This window comes from Schistocerca nitens, chromosome 4, assembly GCF_023898315.1.
Source record: "Schistocerca nitens isolate TAMUIC-IGC-003100 chromosome 4, iqSchNite1.1, whole genome shotgun sequence".
Lineage (NCBI taxonomy): Eukaryota > Metazoa > Arthropoda > Insecta > Orthoptera > Acrididae > Schistocerca > Schistocerca nitens.
The window spans coordinates 783,792,770-783,816,651 of NC_064617.1; positions in this window are offsets into that span (position 1 = coordinate 783,792,770).

The window sequence follows — 23,882 nt, forward strand, 5'->3', positions numbered from 1 at the left end:
CAACTATCATATAGTTAACATGGTGGAGAAGGCATACCAAAGACTGTATTTTATTGGAGAACACTCAGAAGATGCAATAAGTCTACTAAAGGGACTGCCTACAATGTGCTTGTTCGTCCTCTGCTAGGGTACTGCATTGGAGTATGGGTCACTAGAAGGACAATTAGTTTTGTACTATCGCAAAAAGGGGGAGAAAGGGACGCAGGTATGATAAGAAGATTGGAGTGGCAATCATTAAAAGTAAGGCGTTTTGCGTTCCGGCGAGATCTTTTCAAGAGCATTCACCTAACAACATTAGCTTCCGAAACTGATTTTTTTTTTATTTCTCAAACTTACACATGGAGAAATGATCGTAGTAAGAAACAAAGGTAAATCAGAGCTCGTACAGGAACATTTAAGTGTGCAATTTTCCCTCGTGTTGATTGGCAGAGAGGCTAAACGTGATTCGAAGAACCCTCTGCCAGGCACCGAAGTGTGAACTGCTATGTAGGCGTGGATGAAAGGTGCCTATAGCAGACGGCTTTCCCTGTGAAACAGTCTCTCTTCACATAAAATTGAAAATTTCGCATATTTAACGACGCTCCTATTTCCGGTGTCTATTCCAAGTATGCAGTTCACGTACTTAATACTCAAAATGGAATTACTTTGGTTAGTATATTGATTTACGCGATACTGAAATTTTTTCTCTGCCTCACGCATTTAATTTCTATTAAATAATACTCTCGGGTCTACAGCACAGTGTCAGTTTCGTCTTGGAGCAAGCTCTCAAGGAGTTTCCTATTCGTAACCTCTAGATCATATTGCCATTAGCTAATAAGCCGGGAAGGTTTTATCATTACTATTATCCGACAGATAATGCAATATCATAAATTTAACTCATGGTTTTGACTTAAGTACACTTTGTACTATCACTTCTATATTATTGGATAAAATTACTCATCAGTATTCCTCATCGAACCATTTTCCATCTTCAGTGTAGTCTTCCATCATTCTCACGCATATAAATGACATACGGTATCTAAATGTTAGGTGAGTGAGGATTTCACACAACAAATAACTTTCACGCGTATTTTCTGCAGATTTTTTTGTTATATCATGCATCTATATACCCAGGAACAAATTGACTTCCAATCAACTGTACTGCGAGACTGAGTGTTATTAACTGTTCAGAATTATGTGTTTCATATAGTTTCTACAGATTAAAAGAAAGATAGCTGAACGAAATAATAACCGCCTCCTCTGTTAACACAGCTAGGAAGTGATTTTGTTCGATGAGCTCCGCGCTAACGGATTATCATACTTCACTTATTACGCGCACCGCCTAAACAGGAACGAGAGACAGCTGACGACATGCATAGATACCCATCTCTACAGTGCGACCACCACACCATAGAACGCCGGTTTATCGTAACTTCGAATGTGTACTGCAACTAAGCAACAAAAACCTTCATACGGATTTTGCATGTTACTAGCTACGAATGTAAAATCTGCTAACATGCAGCTGTGTCCTCGTCACTAGTGGGAAGTTAAGCTTCGATCTTCCATCCTTCTCTTTAAACTAAAATGAAAGATGTGACGGTTCTACGCATTAGAGTAGTGATACTAGTAAAAGCTTAATTTTGCGTCACGAACTGTAGTTGTGTTTCCGAGAGCTTCATTTTATGAATGGAATACTTTAGCCGTGGTTGGCGATGAACTTGCGTGACGTTTTTCTAGCCTGCGCGTCCTATCGGTGTGGCACATCGCCAGTAATTTTAGTGGCGATTCGAGGCAAAACATAAAATTTTATGCTAACGGCGTATTCCCAGTGGCGTTTTAACTCTGAAACTGGTATTCATTGCTCAATTTCTCGTCCCTTGCGATCCAACAGACTATAATTTTAATTCACTTTATGCATTTGTTACGATAGCATCTACCAAATAACCTGAAGCTCGTCGAAAGGTAGACAGCAGTCGTGCTCTAATTATAAAGTATAATAAGCATTTTTCAAGACAGAGATAATGCCACAGTTCTGTTTAAAAATTAATTAAATACCGCCAGCAAACTGCTGGTAGAGTGGCAATATGAAGTCTTTTATTATCCAGCTTGAAGCTGAGGTGAAAGTAATATATGCACTAAAATAAAAATGAAAACCCCATTCTTATAATTTTAGCTCTCTAATAATCACTGGCACTTAAAAAGTTAGAGCTAGACTTCATTTCAGTTTTCTTTGCATTTACTCAAAATGATTACATTTGGTAGAGTGTTGTAGTACGATGAGTATGGATATTGAGTTTTTAATCACTGGTGAATCGTCCTATACAAGACAACCGCTATCCAAGCGTTGTGTGTAAGCCTCGCTCCTGTTAGCTTCAAAACAGCAGTGGCAGAAGTTTAGATCAGCCTTGACGCGGAGAACCTAAACGTGACGGAGGAAAGATTCAGCAGTTAAAAAGTGTAATAACAGAACTAAGTGAAATGAGAAGAATGTAACTGTGCTGCAGGTGGAAGATTAGGCTGCTGCAGAACTATTGTAGCTTTGTCACATCAGTAAATATTGTCAAATGGTTTAAAACGTACCACGTTCAATAAAGATTGTGGTTGATACATTTCTGTAATAAAAAAAATACCTGTACTTCCATATTCACAAAATTTAGTAAATCCGTTAGCATCAGGTGATCCGATACAGAAAGATCTCAAACTTTTCATATAACTTACTTTAAACTCCCTAAAAATAAGATATTAGCAAGAATTCCGCTTACAGCTGGTGAAATAGTTGTTTATTAAAACACGACCGATTTAGCGGTTTCTTAGAAAGAAAAGTACAGTTTTACTACATGTTGTGGATATTAAAATTAGTAAAGCAATGTTTGAAATATAGTCGCAACGTTACAAGATCATACGCGCACAAACCGCTCCTAGTCAAATAAATATAATGAAGCGATGAGGGGAATTTCGTCGATGCTATGGCGAACGAAAAGTATAGAAGACGTGCCGCATTCCTTAAAATTGTCCTGTATCTAAAAAGAAAATACAAAATATTTTATAATAAGTTCACGTTAAGAAGCATACTGAAAAAAAATCTCCCTTTACATAGTGGGGTAGGGACAGGTTTTATAACCATTAGACCAGACCAGCAAACAAAGGAACGCCCTATTTTTGTAGAATACTATTTCTGGGTGCAATATCCGAGAAAATAGGCATCAATATGAGATCCAGAAATATTATTCTACTATATTTTACGTTTTCAGATCGAGGCAGAAAACTCAGGCACAAGGAAAAAGCTGTGGTGAATAAATATAATGAAGCGGATGTATGCTGCATTACGTGCAATGATTGCCCTAACAAATATTTAGGACAAACCAGTAGGTCATTTCGAATAAGACTTCAGGAACATCTTAATTTAAATAACCAGCTACCTACATTAACAGTGTACTTACGCACTGAGGGGCAGAGCATCACAAGCCCTTGAGAAAGTTTAAAAAGTACTTCACAAACAAGAAAAAAAGCCATATTTTGCATATAGTAAGGGAAGTGGAAATTTTTAGGCATAAGAAAGAAAACGCAGAGTTCACTTTGAATAACCAATGGTTATTAAAGCACCATAGTTTTCTGGCTAATTTTAGTTGTTTGTATGGCTAAGTGCTAGTATGTAATAAAGTTCTGCACTATTCTCGCTTGGAAAGGTAGCGACACAGCGCTCATAGTCATAAGTATGACCTCACTCTGTCCACATGAACAGCTTATATTCTGCCTGTCAGGTAGTCTCCCTTTGTCGTTCGTACGGGCCAGTTTCGCCTGACCTGCACTGAGATGATGTGCCCTCCCGTTACATTGGTAAGACTCTGCCACCTGATTATGTCCACAAACTAATCTGCATATGCCGTGGCTAATTGTGTTAGCAGTGAGAATTCTTTATTACCAATCCAGCAAATCAACATCTACATCTAGATCTACATCTACATCTATACTCCGCGAGCCACCTTACGGTGTGTGGCGGAGGGTACTTATTGTACCACTATCTGATCCCCCCTTCCCTGTTCCATTCACGAATTGTGCGTGGGAAGAACGACTGCTTGTAAGTCTCCGTATTTGCTCTAATTTCTCGGATCTTTTCGTTGTGATCATTACGCGAGATATATGTGGGCGGTAGTAATATGTTGCCCATCTCTTCCCGGAATGTGCTCTCTCGTAATTTCGATAATAAACCTCTCCGTATTGCGTAACGCCTTTCTTGAAGTGTCCGCCACTGGAGCTTGTTCAGCATCTCCGTAACGCTCTCGCGCTGACTAAATGTCCCCATGACGAATCGCGCTGCTTTTCGCTGGATCATGTCTATCTCTTCTATTAATCCAACCTGGTAAGGGTCCCATACTGATGAGCAATACTCAAGAATCGGACGAACAAGCGTTTTGTAAGCTACTTCTTTCGTCGATGAGTCACATTTTCTTAGAATTCTTCCTATGAATCTCAACCTGGCGCCTGCTTTTCCCACTATTTGTTTTATGTGATCATTCCACTTCAGATCGCTCCGGATAGTAACTCCTAAGTATTTTACGGTCGTTACCGCTTCCAGTGATTTACCACCTATGGCATAATCGTACTGGAATGGATTTCTGCCCCTATGTATGCGCATTATATTACATTTATCTACGTTTAGGGAAAGCTGCCAGCTGTCGCACCATTCATTAATCCTCTGCAGGTCTTCCTGGAGTACGTACGAGTCTTCTGATGTTGCTACTTTCTTGTAGACAACCGTGTCATCTGCAAATAGCCTCACGGAGCTACCGATGTTGTCAACTAAGTCATTTATGTATATTGTAAACAATAAAGGTCCTATCACGCTTCCTTGCGGTACTCCCGAAATTACCTCTACATCTGCAGATTTTGAACCGTTAAGAATGACATGTTGTGTTCTTTCTTCTAGGAAATCCTGAATCCAATCACAAACCTGGTCCGATATTCCGTAAGCTCGTATTTTTTTCACTAAACGTAAGTGCGGAACCGTATCAAATGCCTTCCTGAAGTCCAGGAATACGGCATCAATCTGCTCGCCAGTGTCTACGGCACTGTGAATTTCTTGGACAAATAGGGCGAGCTGAGTTTCACATGATCTCTGTTTGCGGAATCCATGTTGGTTATGATGAAGGAGATTTGTATTATCTAAGAACATCATAATACGAGAACATAAAACATGTTCCATTATTCTACAACAGATTGACGTTTTTTCTTTACCGGTGCAGCAAATCTTAGAGAATGGGGCACGTCCTTTTCATCACCATAGTATTGATGATATTCTCTGAGTAGTAAAGTTTGACAAGGAGCGACGGTTATGCCTATGATCTTTTAACGTTGTGAGTATATTTTAGATATTCTTTACTAATTTTAACACCCACAAAATTTGGTAACACTGTACTTTGCTTTTTGCCATCTAGGTTCACCTGATGATGCAGCTTAAAGCTGCGATACCTGTCGTGTTTTAATAAACAAACATTTTACCATTTTTAAGCGGAGCTCTTCCTAGCATCATGCCTTTCAAAAACTGCGGTTGCCCGGAACATAAACCACTTCCTCTAAAAATACTCGTTGACGCTCCAGATAACAAAGTTACTCTTTAGGCTCGGGAAACAGAATAACATCTCATAAAAGACCAGTCTGGGAAACAGTGTGCGAGTGGGGGTGGGAGATGCAGGAATGAGAGGGAAGATAGTTACAAATTAACATCGTGTTCAGTACACCCACTGTCACGGTCTATGTTTGAACAATTTCAATGTTGTAGCCCAAGAGATAATCTTGGTAAATTCTGATTGATATCACCATGCAGACGTCTAAATAAGATACACAGTACAACAAATGACGACATTATCAACCTGCAAACGTAGTTCTGTCTATATTTCATTTCAGTGTTCGAAACACTGCTGTAAAATTTGTCAATAGGGTACTCATGACTTCGGTAATTTAAACATATCTGCAAGCTGACTATTAACAGCCGTCAAGTAACGTATGAAGTGCATTTTTCACCATCAGCTGGTTTTTTATTCAAAAGCTAAATATCAGCCGTTTCAGTCAAAGGCCATCTTCAGGGATTCTATCCAAAGATAAGAAGAAATGCATCAAGTATACAGGAAATGTTATAAATTCTTTTCCAAAGAACTGCAACAGATACATGAGTGCTTCTGGAGTTAAAACAGTTTAAGCACCAATGTCACATCTATCATTACTTAAAAAATGACTACGTCTCATATGTAGAGCATGTCAAGAATTCCAATATATTACACAGGACTTTTAAAGGCGCATACAGTTGTCGCACACTTAAAGAGAGCAGTACCGATGATAAGATCAGAGGTACATATGTTATAATTGCAGAAAATATTGTGGAGTAGGTCAAAGATCATTAGAAAATATTTTCTTCATATGGTGCAGGATAGTAACATCGTCTTTCTGTTTACATCTGAAACTATATCAAACATGTTCGCCAAAGACAGTTCAGTTCCCTGTATTCAGCAAGAAATTAATCATCGAGATATTTTTGTACTATATGACGAAATCATTTTCTAAATATCTTTGATCTACTCCTCAATATTTGGTACAATTATAACAGTTTTACCTCTGATCTTTTCTTCAGTACCTCTGTTTACGTGTGACATTGGTATATTTCCCTTCAAAAGTCCTGTGTGGTATACTGGAATTCAAGACATGCTATACATATGAGACGTGGCCATTTTTTAAGTAATGACGGATGGGGTGGTATTCACGTACCTTTAGCACTTCTTTGGAAAAGAATTTGTAGCGTTTCCTGTTTACTAAATTTATTGTTTGTATCTTTGGATATAACCAGTGAAGACGGTCTGTGACTCAATCCGCTCGATATTTAAGTTTTAAGTAAAGAAGCAGCTGACGGTCGGACAAGCATTTTATAAATTGAATAATTTAATTTCACTACAGAAGTAACAATTCTTACGTTACTAGACATTTTTTTTGCAAGAAGCTGGAGATAGCTGTTTTTTCATTAAAAATACCTGGGCTTCATTAAGTGTCTATGAATATGAAGCAAGTTTGTGTCATCCGTGAAATACACGACGTATTGAATAGTATGAGTGCCTCAAACTTTCGTAATTAAGGAAGGGGAGACACACAGCAGTCAGGCACCGTCCCATCAGCTTTTATTATTCCCGAAAATATAGATTTTTGCTATAAATCACCAACTTTAGTTCCTATACATCTTTAAGAAGATATGGTGACATGAACTGCCGCAAGACTGTTGAAGAAAAACGAAAATGAACTGAAGGTAGTTATATATAGCCGATATCTAGACTTGCAGGAATAATAAAAGCCGATTGGATGGCGACTGACTGCTGTGTGCCTCTCCTTCCCTATAGTCTACCGTCGCTGTGCACAACGGTTCCTCGTGCAATCAAAGTTGGTTAATATACAATCTTATTTGTGTAGAACAGATCGGATATACACTTTTCATAGCACACTAATCTTACATAAGCTATTAAAGGCCATACGAAGACATGTCGTATGAATAACCTACTCATACTGATGGTTAACCGCTACACAAATCTCCCAGTCGCTCGACTCGCAGCTGGCCGTCCTGATAAAAGTTTTCCGTAATTTCCTTAAATACCGTAACTCAAATTCCAGGCTGGTTCTTTCGAAAGAACACGGCCGCATTCCTTTTCCATCTTTTCCTAACCCGAGTTTCTACTTAACGACCTCGTCGTCAACGGGCCTTTAAGCAATAACCTCCTCCTCCCAGTCTTCCAATCACTTTTTTGTTTCTATTTACATCAGTAGCTACCTTCGTCCTCGCAGTTACAACCCATCGTACTTCTTTGTTTTATACCCAAACCCTACGACCTAAACTCTCTTCCGTACTGCTGCGAAAGTTCAGTCACTGTTCTCCATTTGAGTCGACAAGCGGAAGTGCGATGCTTCTTGTAAGGCAAATATCTGTTGAGAGGCCAGACAAACATGTGGTTCCTGAAGAGGGGCAGCAGCCTTTTCAGTAGTTGCAGGGGCAACAGTCTGGATTATTGACTGACGTGGCCTTGTAACATTAACCAAAACGGCCTTGCTGTGCTGGTACTGCGAACGGCTGAAAGCAAGGGGAAACTACAGCCGTAATTTTTCCCGAGGGCATGCAGCTTTACTGTATGATTAAATGATGGTGACGTCCTCTTGGGTAAAATATTTCGGAGGTAAAATAGTCTCCCATTCGCATCTCCGGGCGGGGACTACTCAAGAGGACGTCGTTATCAGGAGAAAGAAAACTGGCGTTCTACGGATCGGAGCGTGGAATGTCAGATCCCTTAATCGGGCATGTAGGTTAGAAAATTTAAAAAGGGAAATGGATAGGTTAAAGTTAGATATAGTGGGAATTAGTTAAGTTCGGTGGCAGGAGGAACAAGACTTTTGGTCAAGTGAATACAGGGTTATAAGTACAAAATCAAATAGGGGTAATGCAGGAGTGGGTTTAATAATGAATAAAAAAATAGGAGTGCAGGTAAGCTACTATAAACAGAATAGTGAACGCATTATTGTGGCCAAGATAGACACAAAGCCCACGCCTACTACAGTAGTACAAGTTTACGCCAACTAGCTCTGCAGATGAAGAAATAGGTGAAATGTATGATGAGATAAAAGAAATTATTCAGGTAGTGAAGGGAGACGAAAATTTAATAGTCATGGGTGACTGGAATTCGTCAGTAGGAAAAGGGGGAGAAGGAAACATAGTAGGTGAATATGTATTGGGGGAAGAAATGAAAGAGGAAGCCGTCTGGTAGAATTTTGCACAGAGCATAATTTAATCATAGCTAATACTTGGTTCAAGAATCATAAAAGAAGGTTGTACACATGGAAGAATCCTGGAGATACTAAAAGGTATCAGATAGATTATATAATGGTAAGACAGAGATTTAGGAACCAGGTCTTAAATTGTAAGACATTTCCAGGGGCAGATGTGGACTCTGACCACAATCTATTGGTTATGAACTGTAGATTAAAACTGAAGAAACTACAAAAAGGTGCTAATTTAAGGAGATGGGACCTGGATAAACTGACTAAACCAGAGGTTGTAGAGAGTTTCAGGGAGAGCATAAGGGAACAATTGACAGGAATGGGGGAAAGAAATACAGTAGAAGAAAAATGGGTAGCTCTGAGGGATGAAGTAGTGAAGGCAGCAGACGATCAAGTAGGTAAAAAGCCGAGGGCTAGTAGAAATCCTTGGATAACAGAAGAAATATTGAATTTAATTGATGAAAGGAGAAAATATAAAAATGCAATAAATGAAATAGGCAAAAAGGAATACAAATGTCTCAAAAATGAGGTCGACAGGAAGTGCAAAATGGCTAAGCAGGGATGGCTAGAGGACAAATGTAAGGATGTAGAGGCTTATCTCAAGAGGGGTAAGATAGATACTGCCTACAGGAAAATTAAAGAGAACTTTGGAGAGAAGAGAACCACTTGTATGAATATCAAGAGCTCAGATGGAAACCCAGTTCTAAGCAAAGAAGGCAGAAAGGTGGGAGGAGTATATAGAGGGTTTATACGAGGGCGATGTACTTAAGGACAATATTATGGAAATGGAAGAGAATGTACATGAAGAGTTTGACAGAGCACTGAAAGACCTAAGTCGAAACAAGGCCCCGGGAATAATTCCATTAGAACTACCGACAGCCTTGGGAGAGCCAGTCCTGACAAAATTCTACCATCTGGTGAGCAAGAAGTATGAGACAGGCGAAATTCCCTCAGACTTCAAGAAGAATATAATAATTCCAATCCCAAAGGAAGCTGGTGTTGACAGATGTGAAAATTACCGAACTATCAGTTTAATAAGTCACAGCTGCAAAATACTAACGCGAATTCTTTACAGACGAATGGAAAAACTGGTAGAAGAGGACCTCGGGGAAGATCAGTTTGGATTCCGTTGAAATGTTGGAACACGTGAGGCAATACTAACGTTACGACTTATCTTAGAAGAAAGATTAAGAAAAGAAAAAACCTACGTTTCTAGCATTTGTAGACTTAGAGAAAGCTTTTGACAATGTTAACTGGAATACTCTCAAATTCTGAAGGTGGCAGGGGTAAAATACAGAGCGAAAGGCTATTTAAAATTTCTACACAAACCAGATGGCAGTTATAAGAGTGGAGGGACATGAAAGGGAAGCAGTGGTAGGGAAGGGAGTGAGACAGGGTTGTAGCCTCTCCCCGATGTTATTCAATCTGTATATTGAGCAAGCAGTAAAGGAAACAAAAGAAATATTCGGAGTAGTTATTAAAGTTCATGGAGAAGAAATAAAAACTTTGAGGTTCGCCGATGACATTGTAATTCTGTCAGAGACAGCAAAGGGCTTGGAAGAGCAGTGGAACGGAATGGACAGTGTCTTGAAAGGAGGATATAAGATGAATATAAACAAAAGCAAAACGAGGATAATGGAATGTAGTCAAATTAAATCGGATCAGGGAACGTTTTATGGGGTGCTGACAATTTTGCTCCACACATTCTCAATTGTGAAGAGATTCGGCGATCTTCCGGGCCAAGGTAGTGTTTGGCAGGCACTACGACAAGCAGTAGGAAATCTCGCTGCGTGCAGGTGGACATTATCTTTCTGAAATGTAAGCCCAGGTGGTTTCCCATGAACTACCGCGAAACGGGACTTAAAATATCTCCTACTTACGGCTGCGATGTAAGTGTATCTGCAGGTGAAAACCAAAGTGTCCATGTCATGAAATGAAATGCTACCCTAGACCACCACTCCTGGTTTTCGGGCTATATGGTGGGCGACAGTCAGGTTGGTATCCCATTAGTGTCTGGGGCATTCGCAGACATGTCTTCGCTGGTCTTTGGAAGTTAATTTTAAGTCGAACTTATCACTGAAGATAATTCTACGACAAAGTATTTCCAGCCCGTTGGCACTTGGTGTCATTTCATAAACTTTGGCTGTCATCCGTAGGACACTTACAACCCAGTGCTGCGTCGACAATGTCCTACTCCCCGTTTTGTTGTTCTTCCACCCTGAGCTCACATTTCCGCAAGATAATGTCCATCAGCGTGCTGTAAGAGTTTCTTCTGCTTGTCTTCGTGCTTCCCAAACACTAACTTGGCCACCAAGGTTCCTGGATGTCTCCCCAGTTGAAAACGTTTGGAGCATTATGGGCAGGACCCTCCTACCATCTCGGCATTTTGACCATCTAACTCGCCAGTTGGACAGAATTTGGTACCAAATCCCTCAGGGGGACATCCCACTACTCTGTCAGTCAATGCCAAGCGGAATAACAGCTTGCATAAGGTTCAGAGGTGTACCAACACGTTAATGACTCGCTCAATTTGTTAAGCTCTTTCTCTTGAATTAATCAACCAATGATCCCTAAGTTGTTGTTATCTGTTTGTATACGTACACCACATCTAGCGATTTCTGTCCCAGTCGGATAATTCTTTCAATGTGTGCCTTTTCTGTCTTAGAGTGTATGCATATATTTTTAAGAGGGGATAAAAACAAATTCTTTTTATACACTTTTTGTACGAGCAAAATATCAACGGATGCCCTCTTTCTTCAGCGAGGGTCCATGAGGCTTTCGATCCTAGTGATGTTCAGAGAAGTGGTCAAACTGCCGTGTGATGAATATTGTTTTAAAGATATTGCTGGCAACTGACAGTATCGTCTGTTCACATTAAAGCAGATTGTTTAACACGCTGAAAAGAACCAGGTGATTCACGAATAATGGCTGCAGCTTTAACCAGACGGGCAACCAGCTCTTCTGGAGTGCAAGTCGGCATCTCGTACACCAAAACGCTTCATTTCCATAGGAATGAGGTTGTACGGATTTTGTGGCCACAGATATTGGGGAAAATATTTTTTTGATGTTCTCTGACATCAGCCGCCAATTGCGGTTGGACCCCGTCATGCTGGAACCACAAGCGTTGCCTGACCGCTAACGGGACGATCTCCCACATTTCAAGTAGTATTTCATGGAGAAACATACGATAATTTCCTCCACTGAGTTGTCAGGCGGAAGACACGGGCCATTTCAGATGTTCGTGAAGGAAACTAGCCGGCAAATTTATCGTAAATGTCTGTTGATGGTGGAACACATTAGTTGCCTTACTACCTCCCAGACGTTCCTTACCATGTGAAAGCAGATTTGTCAATAAAGGAAACACACCTTTGTAAGTCACCAATGTTTAAAGTCTTTTAAAAATACTATATGCAGAATTCTACAGTTTGTGGGAAGTCATCAATTGATTCTTCCACCTACTGGTAGCTGAGAGGATCATTCCCCAACTCGTGTAGGACTTTCCACACATTGTCGTTGGAGGTGCTTACTTCCTAGGCAATGGACTGTGTACTGATGCTAATGTTTTCCTGAATTCACTGTAGCTAAGCTTCCTCAGAATGAACTGTCAGGTGTAGGGGATTCTGTTTCAGGACGATGGCGATCAAGGATCTGAAATGTGAGATTCTTTGATAACCTTCTCCCTGCAAATCGTTCTGCATACATCCACCTTGCTGCTCGACATTCGCACCGCGCTTTTCTGTAAATGAGGTATGTGTCAGCATCATTAGAAATTTGTAAACACATAACAGAAACAGTAGTAATGTAATTCTTACCGAATATCCGAGATAACAGTAATAATGTAGTTTTTTATCCAATGATGTGTACACTGCCATCTGTAATGAAAATTTAACATTCCTAGCGGTAAGATGTAATTTTGTTGCATATCAGAGCCCAACGCCAACATGCTGCATATAAATCAGTCAAAACAACTACGAACATAAACTTCAAGGAAGTCTGGCGTCGAACCTTTCAAGGAACCGTACCGAGGAAGCGATGCACCTTAGACATTTGTACCACAGCAAAACTGTTTTTTCTTGCCCCTTCTAATGACTCTACAAATTTATATATGTAGTTATTTTATAGCCTGTGCCGGTCGCGGTGGCAAAGTGGTTCTAGGCGCTACAGTCCGGAACCGCGATACTGCTACGGTCACAGGTTCGAATCCTGCCTCGGGCGTGGATGTGTGTGTGATGTCCTTAGGTTAGTTAGATTTAAGTAGTTCTAAGTTCTATGGGACTGATGACCTCAGATGTTAGGTCCCATAGTGCTCACAGCCATTTAAACCTTTTTTTTTAAGCTGTGTATTCCGCAAGCCAGAATACCGTGCGTGACATATGGTACTTCGTAGAATACAAATTCTCTAAGATTTGACGTCTGGATTGTTGACCTTCTTCTCTGGACCTCGCCAACTTTTATTTCATGATTTTTTCTATCGCTCCTCACCCTGACAAGTAGGCATACTAAAGATTCCAGCCCATTGCCGAAGGCAGCACATCACCAGCAATGAAGACTGAAGCTGAGGCTGTAGCCAACAGTCAATACGTTCTCAAGTGCCCACGAAAGCCTCTACAATTTTCTCCAACTTCCACAATACGGGATTTCACGAGATGTGCATAATCTTTCTTTCAGTGATGTTATTTAGGTTTGGTGAGAATGTCCGTTGCATTTCCATAGCACCCATACCGTCCTGTTATGAACCAAGAAGCAGGTGTCAGAATCCGTTCTGTGGTTTCTGGCGGCCTATGTACTCGACGCATTATTTAACAATAGTCATTGTAGTATCTTGAATACAATCTCCTTTACAGAAGAACTGCGCTTTCCCAGAACCGCTAAAAGAAATCCAAGTCTTCCTTTCGTATAACCCGGTACTGATTTTGATTTTTTTTGTAAATTCTAAATCCTTGTCCAGCATCCTTCTCCTGCAGAAAGTAAAAAAATGCAATGTCGTTTGGCATTATGGGTTTGGAGAACCTGAGAGGCAGGTTCAGCCGTCCTATCTCTTGCACACACTGTCAACTTTCCTTCGCGAGGTGTAAGTTTTGTGTGTTAAGTGTAGTTGACTACGATGGGTGATTATAATGACTGTGAGTGTGGTGTGGTGTCATGCTGTGCGTCGTATGAAGGGAGAGGGTGAAACCCGGTCTTGTCATATAGGGTAGCACCAAGAGATTAGCTGAGCTTAATGTCCATCCGAAGGTTAGATTACGTCAAGTTTCATATGCCATCACACAATGAGACCCTGAGTACAGCTGTGGAATTTAATCCAGGACATTTCGGCCAAGAGTGGTGATTAGGAACTTAATGCCGAAAATTCAAAGGGAAAATTGCCAGCAGCTCTTAAGGTACGCAGACGGTTTTGTTTATGTTCAGTGTTCTGGCAGGGACCAGTTTATTCAACAAGGCAAATCCGAAGGCACTAGAATGTAATGGTAACCCTTCAAATATCACTTCCTTCTCGAATGTCAGGCAGGATACATAGCCTTTGCAGTATTCCATTGCCGCTCATCTATGATGCAGCATTCTTTACGACAATCAGAACTGCCACTGAGAACCGACTGCGTGAAATTCGCCAAGAGAGGTCTATACAGTGTGAATGGGCTACAAATATTACAGTAGTCCGGAGCCATTCACGTTTTATTTCATAGCTATCAATCTTACGACTGATGTCATAACATGTGCCATCCCGTCCACTCGTAATAACATCACTAAAAGATAACCTCAGTGTTTAAGGAACATCATTACCTTATACAACCTCTCATGATTATTGATCTCTGCATTGGTCTTCGAGCTAGTCTTCGATATAAGTGAGCCGCATTTGTTAACTTACCTCATCATATTACGCTTGAAACTGTTTCTGTTTCTATCTCGTGTTCCTACAATAAATGCCATGCTGTCGAATGGAGCTCCAAAAACTTCTTTTTTCTGTCAAAGGTCGTTGCTGGTCTCCAGTAGATGTACCTCAACCTATGTAAACTATATTTATGCATTCGCGCTGTAGGTCTGCTATTTTCTGTTAACTGTGTAGAATTATCTCTTACCTGTCCACTGTTTGTGTTGTACATAAATATACTTGTTGTTGCCCAATAAAAGCATTAGGTTCAATACCAAATAAGTCTGTCATCGAATGATAATACACAGAGAAGCATGTAATCATGTTGTGTTTTTAATCGTCATGTCTGTTGCATGAACTGAGTGCGGAAGCAAGTGGTTTCTTTATGGAACGAATCGCTCCTTTAGGGGCATCCGAAAGCAGATGGAAACAGGAATGGCGTGATATAATACTTAAAAATATCAGAGAAATGTGGTGTTATAGGGAGACAAGTCAACCAGAAAAGACTATCGTGGTGTAAACATAGCCAGTTGGGGCTTCCATGCCAGGCTTCTTTAGCGTATAACCCTATCTGACTGTCCATAGTTTTCCACAAAAGTTATTAACTTGAACATTTGTGAGTATACACATTCCAAATGTTTCTTTCCTGTGTCATTTCTGATACATTAGAATTAAGCGTAAAGTTTTCGAACTGTATGACGTATAACGTACGATAGAGGGGAAATAGGTTTTAAATTAGTGTAAAGGCCCGTTATCTTGCTGTATTTAAGAACGGGGAGAGGCATGAGAGCCCCGCATAGCGGTATAAGCACTGCAAAAGCCGATCCGGCCGCGTTTTCTTTCACTTTTATCACATTTCTCGAATACATTTGCGAAAATTTTCAACGCTGACATTAACGAGCATAATATATTTATAGTTTTTATTTATTGCAGTGAGCTTAACACGAAGATAACGGTAAGAATGGATTTTAGCTACTACTGCGGAAGATGGCAATGGGAACCCTATATATTCCTGACTCAGATATTTTGTTTGATTTTCATTTCACTTCAGTCGCCGCCAGCATGTCTAGACTGAACCTCTGCCTTTGCAGTTATTCTAGCGTACCGACCACATTCAGACTTCTCATATTCAACGGTAAAACAGAATGTTCGAATCCTGCCTCGGGCATGGATGTGTGTGATGTCCTTAGGTTAGTTAGGTTTAATTAGTTCTAAGTTCTAGGCGACTGATGACCTTGGAAGTTAAGTCGCATACTGCTCAGAGCCATTTGAACCATTTCTCTGTGCAATCACTGGACATAAAGTTTTCAAACACCGTTCATTTTATATGATATCCTGAAAGTAAATCCACATTTTCCTTGTCACAGACTTCTGTGGACTCCTAATGCCCAAAACAAATTATAATACTAAATAACAAGAAAAAATTAGCTTAAAATTCAATAAATTTTGTTCAAAACTGCATACTACCGTACGGGTCTCATTTCGAAACCACACATAAAAGCAGTACCACAAACTCAAATCTACATTACAATAAATTTCGATATACTTAATATCGCTGTCATTGATCTCAGTATGGTCACTATAAACAAAATGACATGTCACAATTTTCTATAATCATGAAGTACAATCTCCTTGCGGACTGTTGCTTTCGTCGCTATAAGTGACTGCTAAGGTGAACTAGATTTGTAGAAGTGCCTCAGTGTATAACTAGATGACTCTTTCTTATAACAACATCGTTGGTTTTATCCTGAAAGCATGGTACTTTGAATCTAAAGTAATAAAATGATGGTTTCAGGTAGAACTACTGGTAATCAGTTGGTTAATGCAGTGGTTTCGATCGCTATCTGCATCCTCATGTGGATGGTAGTTTCTGATTCTAACTCCTTTTGGAGGTTAGTCCACCTACCTTTCTTCCACATCCTTCGCAAAACAAGGATGACAGCTTCTGCCGGAATTCTTCGGACTCCATTTCTGAATTTTTTTTGCGTGTTGCACATTGCTCCGGAAAAGGATAAGATAGAAGACGTTATTTGAAAGGGGAATACATCGAACACCATATGAATTTTTGTGTAATAAACTCATCTCGCCGCCAGACCAGGAACCTTCTCCTTACATTTGTTTGTGCGTATGAAAAGAAAAATTAAGGTATTTTATTTATATCTTTTACCATACATGTTCCTACGTTTTCGTATTCCACTTCTGACATTTCCTCATTTGTTTTGTGACTGATTGTAGATTACATACTTGTTGTCTGGTTGTAATCTTCACATTTTAGTTGATTTTGTTGCAGTAAACTGTTTAATATGAGAATGCGTTTATTTGATTTCATAGTCGGCTCTCTTATTCCCACAGCGTAAACAACTCTTGATTCAATTGTTTGTACTCATTCGTACTTCAATATGTTCCGTGTTTTATTTATTTTTCCTTCTCTTCCCCATGATCAATATGTTTCACTTATATCTGCATTTATAGAACGTGTTTGCGTGTTGTGAAAAATGTATTCTTCCACATTCGGTCGTAATACATGTCTAATATTTTTAAAGTGCTATTGTTCGCTTATACGAGGGAACTTTTGTGATAGGAGATTAGTAATTTGACTCCTCAAATCACTTTGTGTATTGGTAGGGTAGTACCTTTGGTGCCATGTTCATCAAAGTAGAATTGCTATGCCTATACGAGGGTTGGAACTTAAATAGTGGTAACTGTTTATTCACAACCGATACAAAAGAGTTACATGTTTGCACCTGTTACTGTCCCTCAAAGTAGTCACCAGTGTTGTGTAGAACTCGTTGCCAGCGATGTGGAAGCCATAGTATACCGTTAGCATAGCCTGTTCTGTTGATGGTGTGAATGGAGCTGTCTACTGCCTGTCGAATGTCTGGAACAGTTCTGAAGCGAATACCACGAAGGGGTTCCTTCATCTTCGGAATCAAATCGAAGCCACAAGGACTTAAGTTCGGCGCATGTGGTGGATGGTACAGTACTTCCCAGTCCCATCGACCGCACAGAGCAGCCACAGCTTGCGCTGTATGCGCCCGCACACTACCGTGCAAAATGATGGGTGGGTTGCGCAGAAAGTGTCGCCGCTTCTTTCGCAATGTTGATCGCAGGTGATGCTCCAAAACTGAACCATAATACTGTGCATTGACGGTCTGCCGTGGAGGAACGTAATGCGTTAGGATAACAATATCACAGTAGTACACGAGAATCGCCATAACTTTCACCATACTGGGGCTCTGACGCACTTTCGATTTTCGCGGCGACCCATAATGACGCCATTCGTTGGACTGGCGTTTCAGTTTTGGCTCCGTGGCATTCGATTCAGAACTATTCCAGAGGTTCTACATGCAGTAGACCGCTCCATTAGCACCATTAACAGAGCAGGCTCTGCTAACGGTATACTACGCCTTCCACATTGCTGGCAACGGGTTTCTACACAACGCTGGTGACTACTTTGAAGGACAGTAACAGGTGCAAACATGTAACTCTTTTGTATCGATTGTGAATAAATAGTTGCCACTATTTAATTTCTAACCCTCGTATGTACAGTATCACATATGCATTTTCTATATTCTAAAATTCCCACAAGTCATTTCCATGCATAAATCACTAAGCCCCAATTATTCTAATATTTGTGGTTAATTTCATAACTTATTGTGCACCGTGTATCTTTCTTATGTAAGCCGTAACTATCAGCGTATATAGAATGTAGGATTAGAAGAAGTCGAAACTAGGTTTTTGATGGAATTCTTCCATGAAGAGCACAACAGTTCATTTCTTGCGGGTAGGTTTTGAAATGTTTTCACTCAAGTGTAGACCTAAATAAAAGTTATTTCACGGTTAAATGTCTTACTTAGCAATGGTATTTCAACTAGCTGCATGGTCGTGCTTCGCAACGGAAGTTAATGAATGTCCTTTGCGTACGGTCACTTTTTAGGATTCCGTATCTCATTCGGTAAAAGCGGAACCCTTATGGTATCATTTTGTCATTAGATTCACTTTTACTGGCCTAGAAATCGTATATAACCGAAGCCTATCGAAAGAACCAAAGTAATATCGTTTACGTTTTAAGACACACAAGGAAATCAGTAAATCCGTATATCCCAGTCAAGTTAGTTCAATTTTAGTTTGTATTCACAAAGTTTAGATTGTTGCTCTTAATTCGTTCACTGTCATAGGATTCCGAAATGGATCTCTACCCGTGTAGAAAATCTAACACCTATTGGATCTTGGGTGTACTACGAAAGTAACAGCGCCATCTATTTGTTTCTTCGTGTAATACGTCGTCACTGAGGCAAATATCTGAACTGCGAAGCAGAGCAGACGCCTAAAATTTGAAACTATCTTTTACCTCAGTGATCAGATTTTGATGAAATGAAGCCTACATATATCCGCAAACTACGAGAAAACTACCTTCGAAAACCCCTGAATATTCGACTAGTGGTTTTGGAGATTAGCGTGTTTATACGGACTAGAAGGTACGATGGTTTTAGATAAAATTTTAACTCACGATATGGTTTTTCTTTTCTTTTTTTCTCGTGAACCGATTTCGATAAAAAAGAGGCGGTACGTATTCCCCACTAAGCTCAAGGCATGTGAAAACCCTGTGAAAATTAGTCTAGCAGTTTTGGAGAGTAGCATGTTCAGACAGACAATACGGTTTTAGAGGAAACTTTAAATTAAGATATCTTGTCCCTTCGTGATACAATTTTGATGAAATAAAGCTAGTAGGTAGCCCCGAGTTACGCCCAACTTACTTGTGAAAGGCCAATGAAAATTTGCCTGGCAGTTTTAGAGATTGAGGTGTTCAAAAAGAAAAACAGTTGGACACAACGGTTTTGCAGAATTTTATTAATGTAGAAGACAAGATGCGCTGGTTTCGATATGAAAACATTGCAGACGATTACAGATATTACTCGTGCTCCGGGCGCCACTTGTTATGTACGAATCTGGGGATATCTCGTGTATTCATGACGGAGTCTACAGATGCCATCTACTGTGATTCAGTTTAACTACTTCATCTGTTTAGCTTCTTACATCAGTTTGTCAATGCATTAAAGTTGATTACCTGGATAAATTTTATACTTATTGAGAATTTTCGTTTCGTTTTGATATTTTAAATAATTACTATATTCGTATTAGTTATACTGTTGCTTTTAGATACGGCCCTTTTTAGAAAGGGGAAGCAAATGATGAATCTGAAATACTTTTGAAGGTTTTTCACTGTGACTATTCAGATGTTCTTAGTGAGAATGAAGATCCAGGTGACTGTGTGATTTAATGTGATGGTGACCACTAGACATTTAAGGAAGTGGTTGCGACATTAACGATAAAGGTTATTGTGTTCTTGTGAACGATTAGTTTTGTGATAAAGTTATAATTCGTATTTATTTACCATATATCACACGCTGTGTCACCGGCCATATTAGCAGCGAGCGCTAATACGCTGCTTCCTGGACTCGGGTAGGCGGGCCGGCCCCGGATCGAATCCGCCCAGCGGATTAACGACGATGGCCTGGTTTTTAGGATGTGGTTTTTAGGAGGTTTTCCACATCCCCCTAGGTGAATACCGGTTTGGTCCCTGCGTCCGGCCTCAGTTCCACGGCTCGCAGACATCTGAACACATTCGCACTATTCCATGCATTACACTAGACATAGTCAGTTGGGGTACAGTAATTCCGTTCCAGGGGGGAGGGGGAGCGTTACGGGTGTACGGGGTTGCGGCAAGAAGGGCATCCTACCACCCCTTAAATTATCTTTGCCAAACGCGATTAACCATGCCGACCCTGCGTAACCGCGGGAATAGGCACAAGCAAAAGGAGAAGAAGAATACACTGAGGTGACAAAAGTCATGTAATACCTCGTAATATCGTGTGACACCTCAATTCGTCCGACGTAAACAAAGAAAAGTGCGAGTTCATCTACATGAGTGCTAAGATAAATCCGATAAATTTTGGGTATACGATAAATCGCACAAATCTAAGGGCTGTCAATTCGACTAAATACCTAGGATTTACAAATACGAAGAACTTCAATTGGAAATACCACATAGATAATATTGTGCGGAAGGCAAACCAAAGACTGCGCTTTGCTGGCAGAACACTTAGAAGATGCGACAAACCCACTAAAGAGACAGCCTACATTACGCTTGTCCGAGCTCTGCTGGAATATTGCTGCACGGTATGGGATCCTTACCAGGTAGTATTGACGGAGGACATCGAAAAATTGCAACGAATGGCAGCTCATTTCTTGTTATCGCACAATAGGGGTGAGAGTTTCGCTGATATGATACGCGAGTTGGGGTGGCAGTTACTGAAACAAAGGCAGTTTTCTTTGCGGCGAGATCTATTTAGGAAATTTCAATCCCCAACTTTCTCTTCCAAATGCGTAAATATTTTGTTGACACCCACCTACGTAGGGAGATGTGATCATCCTAATAAAATAAGAAAAATCAGAGCTCGAACGGAAAGATTGTGGTGTTCCTTTTTCCTAGGCGCCATTCGGGAGTAGAATGGTAGAGAGGTAGTATGAAAATGGTTCGATGAACCCTCAGCCAGACACTTAAGTGTTAATTGCAGAGTAACCATGTAGATGTAGATGTTGATGTAGGACGCAGCTACTCGGCTTGGCATGGACTCAACAAGTCGATGGAACTCCCCAGCAAGCCGGCCGCGGTGGTCTCGCGGTTCTAGGCGCGCAGTCCGGAACCGTGCGACTGCTACGGTCGCAGGTTCGAATCCTGCCTCGGGCATGGATGTTTGTGATGTCCTTAGGTTAGTTAGGTTTAAGTAGTTCTAAGTTCTAGGGGACTAATGACCACAGCAGTTGAGTCCCATAGTGCTCAGAGCCATTTGAACCATTTTTTTTGAACTCCCCAGCAGAAATACTGAGTCGTGCTACCTATGTAGTTATCCATAATTGCAAAAGTGATGGCTGTGAAGGATTTTGTGCATGATGAGATTCCTGTTGGAAGATCTGTGCCGGCAAAACATTCTCTTGAACTGTGCAGAACGTTCTGCAAACCAACTGCGAACAACTGATGCTCTACGATATGGCGCTATCATCCATAAAAATTACATAATTGTTTGGGAAAATTGAATTCAATGAATGGCTGCAAATGACCTGCAACCAGCCGAACACAATCATTTCTAGTCATTGATCGGTTTAGTTTTAACCGAGGATTTAGTACTTCAAATGTAAACAAAGCCCACATCTTTATAGACCCACCACCAGCTTGAGCAGTGCCTTGATGGCAACTTGTATGCATGGGTCCGTGTGGTCTGCGCCACAATCGAAACTTCCCATCACCTCTTACCAGCTGAAATTTGGACTCATCTAACCAGTCCTAGGTTTTATAGTTGTCTTAGGTCCAACTGATATAGTAAAAAAACCATGTCGTACTGTTAGCATAGCAGAGACATTCACCACCGTTATCCGCTCCCGTAGTCCATAAACTACAAATTTCGCCGCATTGTCCTAAAGAATACGTTAGTCGTACGTACCACACTGATTTATGCAGTTATTTCACGCTTTGTTGCTTGTATACGAAAACGCTACTGCTTTAGGTTGTTAGGTGTAGGTCGTCGGCCACTGAGTTTTCCTGAACAAGAGTACCATAAAAAAAGGTACTCATCAGCAATTACCTTCCTCTTCCTTCTCGTAGTCAAAACAAATGGCATGTATGGAACAAGAGTACCATAAGGCTATTTAGCCAACAGTCCTGTAGTCTCAGCAATACTCCATGTCTTCCAAGCCAAAATGTTAGCATCTGGAAATGCTTCAAGGCCACCATAATCTGCTTGATTGCCCCATACAACAGCAAGTGTCAGCCACGTACTACCTCCAAACAGTGCTTGTACATCACAAGTGAAGTTCAGATGCAGTCCACGAGAAACATTTGGACCTCCAATCAATTGCTGTTTATTAAACTGCCCAGCCAAGTCAATATCAATCGCCTTCAAACTGCGATACACAGGTACACTGCGCCGCCAGCGACGACGGTAACCACGTCGCAGAGGCATTGCTGTGGCACGTTAACACAAGTGAACGTAGCAAGCGAACGCCCAGCGAGAAACCCAGAGCTATGCGTCCGCACTCCTCGACGTTCGCAGAGCGAATGACGCTCCGTGCTGCGGCGCAGCTGGACCCCAGTAGCGCTTATCGCAACCACAACTTCCGGTCGACACGCTGCCACAGCAATGCCTCTGCGACGTGCATGGTGTCGTCGCTGGCGGCCTAGTGTACCTGTGTATCGCAGTTTGAAGGCAATTGATATTGACTTGGCTGGTCAGTTTAATATACAGCAATTGATTGGAGGTACAAATGTTTTTCGTGGACGGCATCTGAACTTCACTTGTGATGTACAAGCAGTGTTTGGAGGTAGTACGTGGTTGACACTTGCTGTTGTATGGGGCAATCAAGCAGATTATGGTGGCCTTGAAGCATTTCCAGATTCTAACATTTTGGCTTGTTCTTCTCGGCACACTCTTGACACAGTGAATCTTAGAATAATGAACTTCCGTTTCGCGTTCAGAGTCTGTTAGTTCCTGTACTGCGGCCATCATCAGATCGGAAACCTATTCACATGAATACCTGAGTAAAAATGACATCTCAGCCAATGCACTGCCGTTTTATACCTTTTTTACACGATAGTATCTCCATTTGTATATATGCATGTCGCCATCCCACAACTTTTGTCACCGTAGTGTATAAAACTGATGTAGTGTCACATGATGGTATCCCATACTCACATAAGGGGTGAGACCACCTCTTGAAACACTTGTAAGGGAATCAGAGTTCAAATGGCCAGAGAGAGAATTTCTGTAGGTCCATAAAAAGATGGATGCTGGGATGGTTCCGTTTACAGGAGAGAGACGTTTTCACTCGCATACATCCATAATCCAACAATGTTCTCCGTCTCTAATGACGCTGCATCTTACGTACTTCATAGAATACAGTCTCCTATGGCAGTCGCTATAAGATTCTGAATTGACTAATGGATATTACATGTTGGGGTTTGCGCTAGGCACCCTGAGAAAGATGAGCAGATTGTCACAGTGCGTCGCTAAATTTTTATTTGTTCTGAAAGGTCACAAATAGTTCTATACAACCACGTCTTACACGTGTATTCCCAGAAATATGTCAAAACCAAGATAATATACTCGTTTATCGCTCCCACACACTGTATTTACAAGAAACTGATGTAGCTTGAGCCTTGCTGCTTGAAGTCATT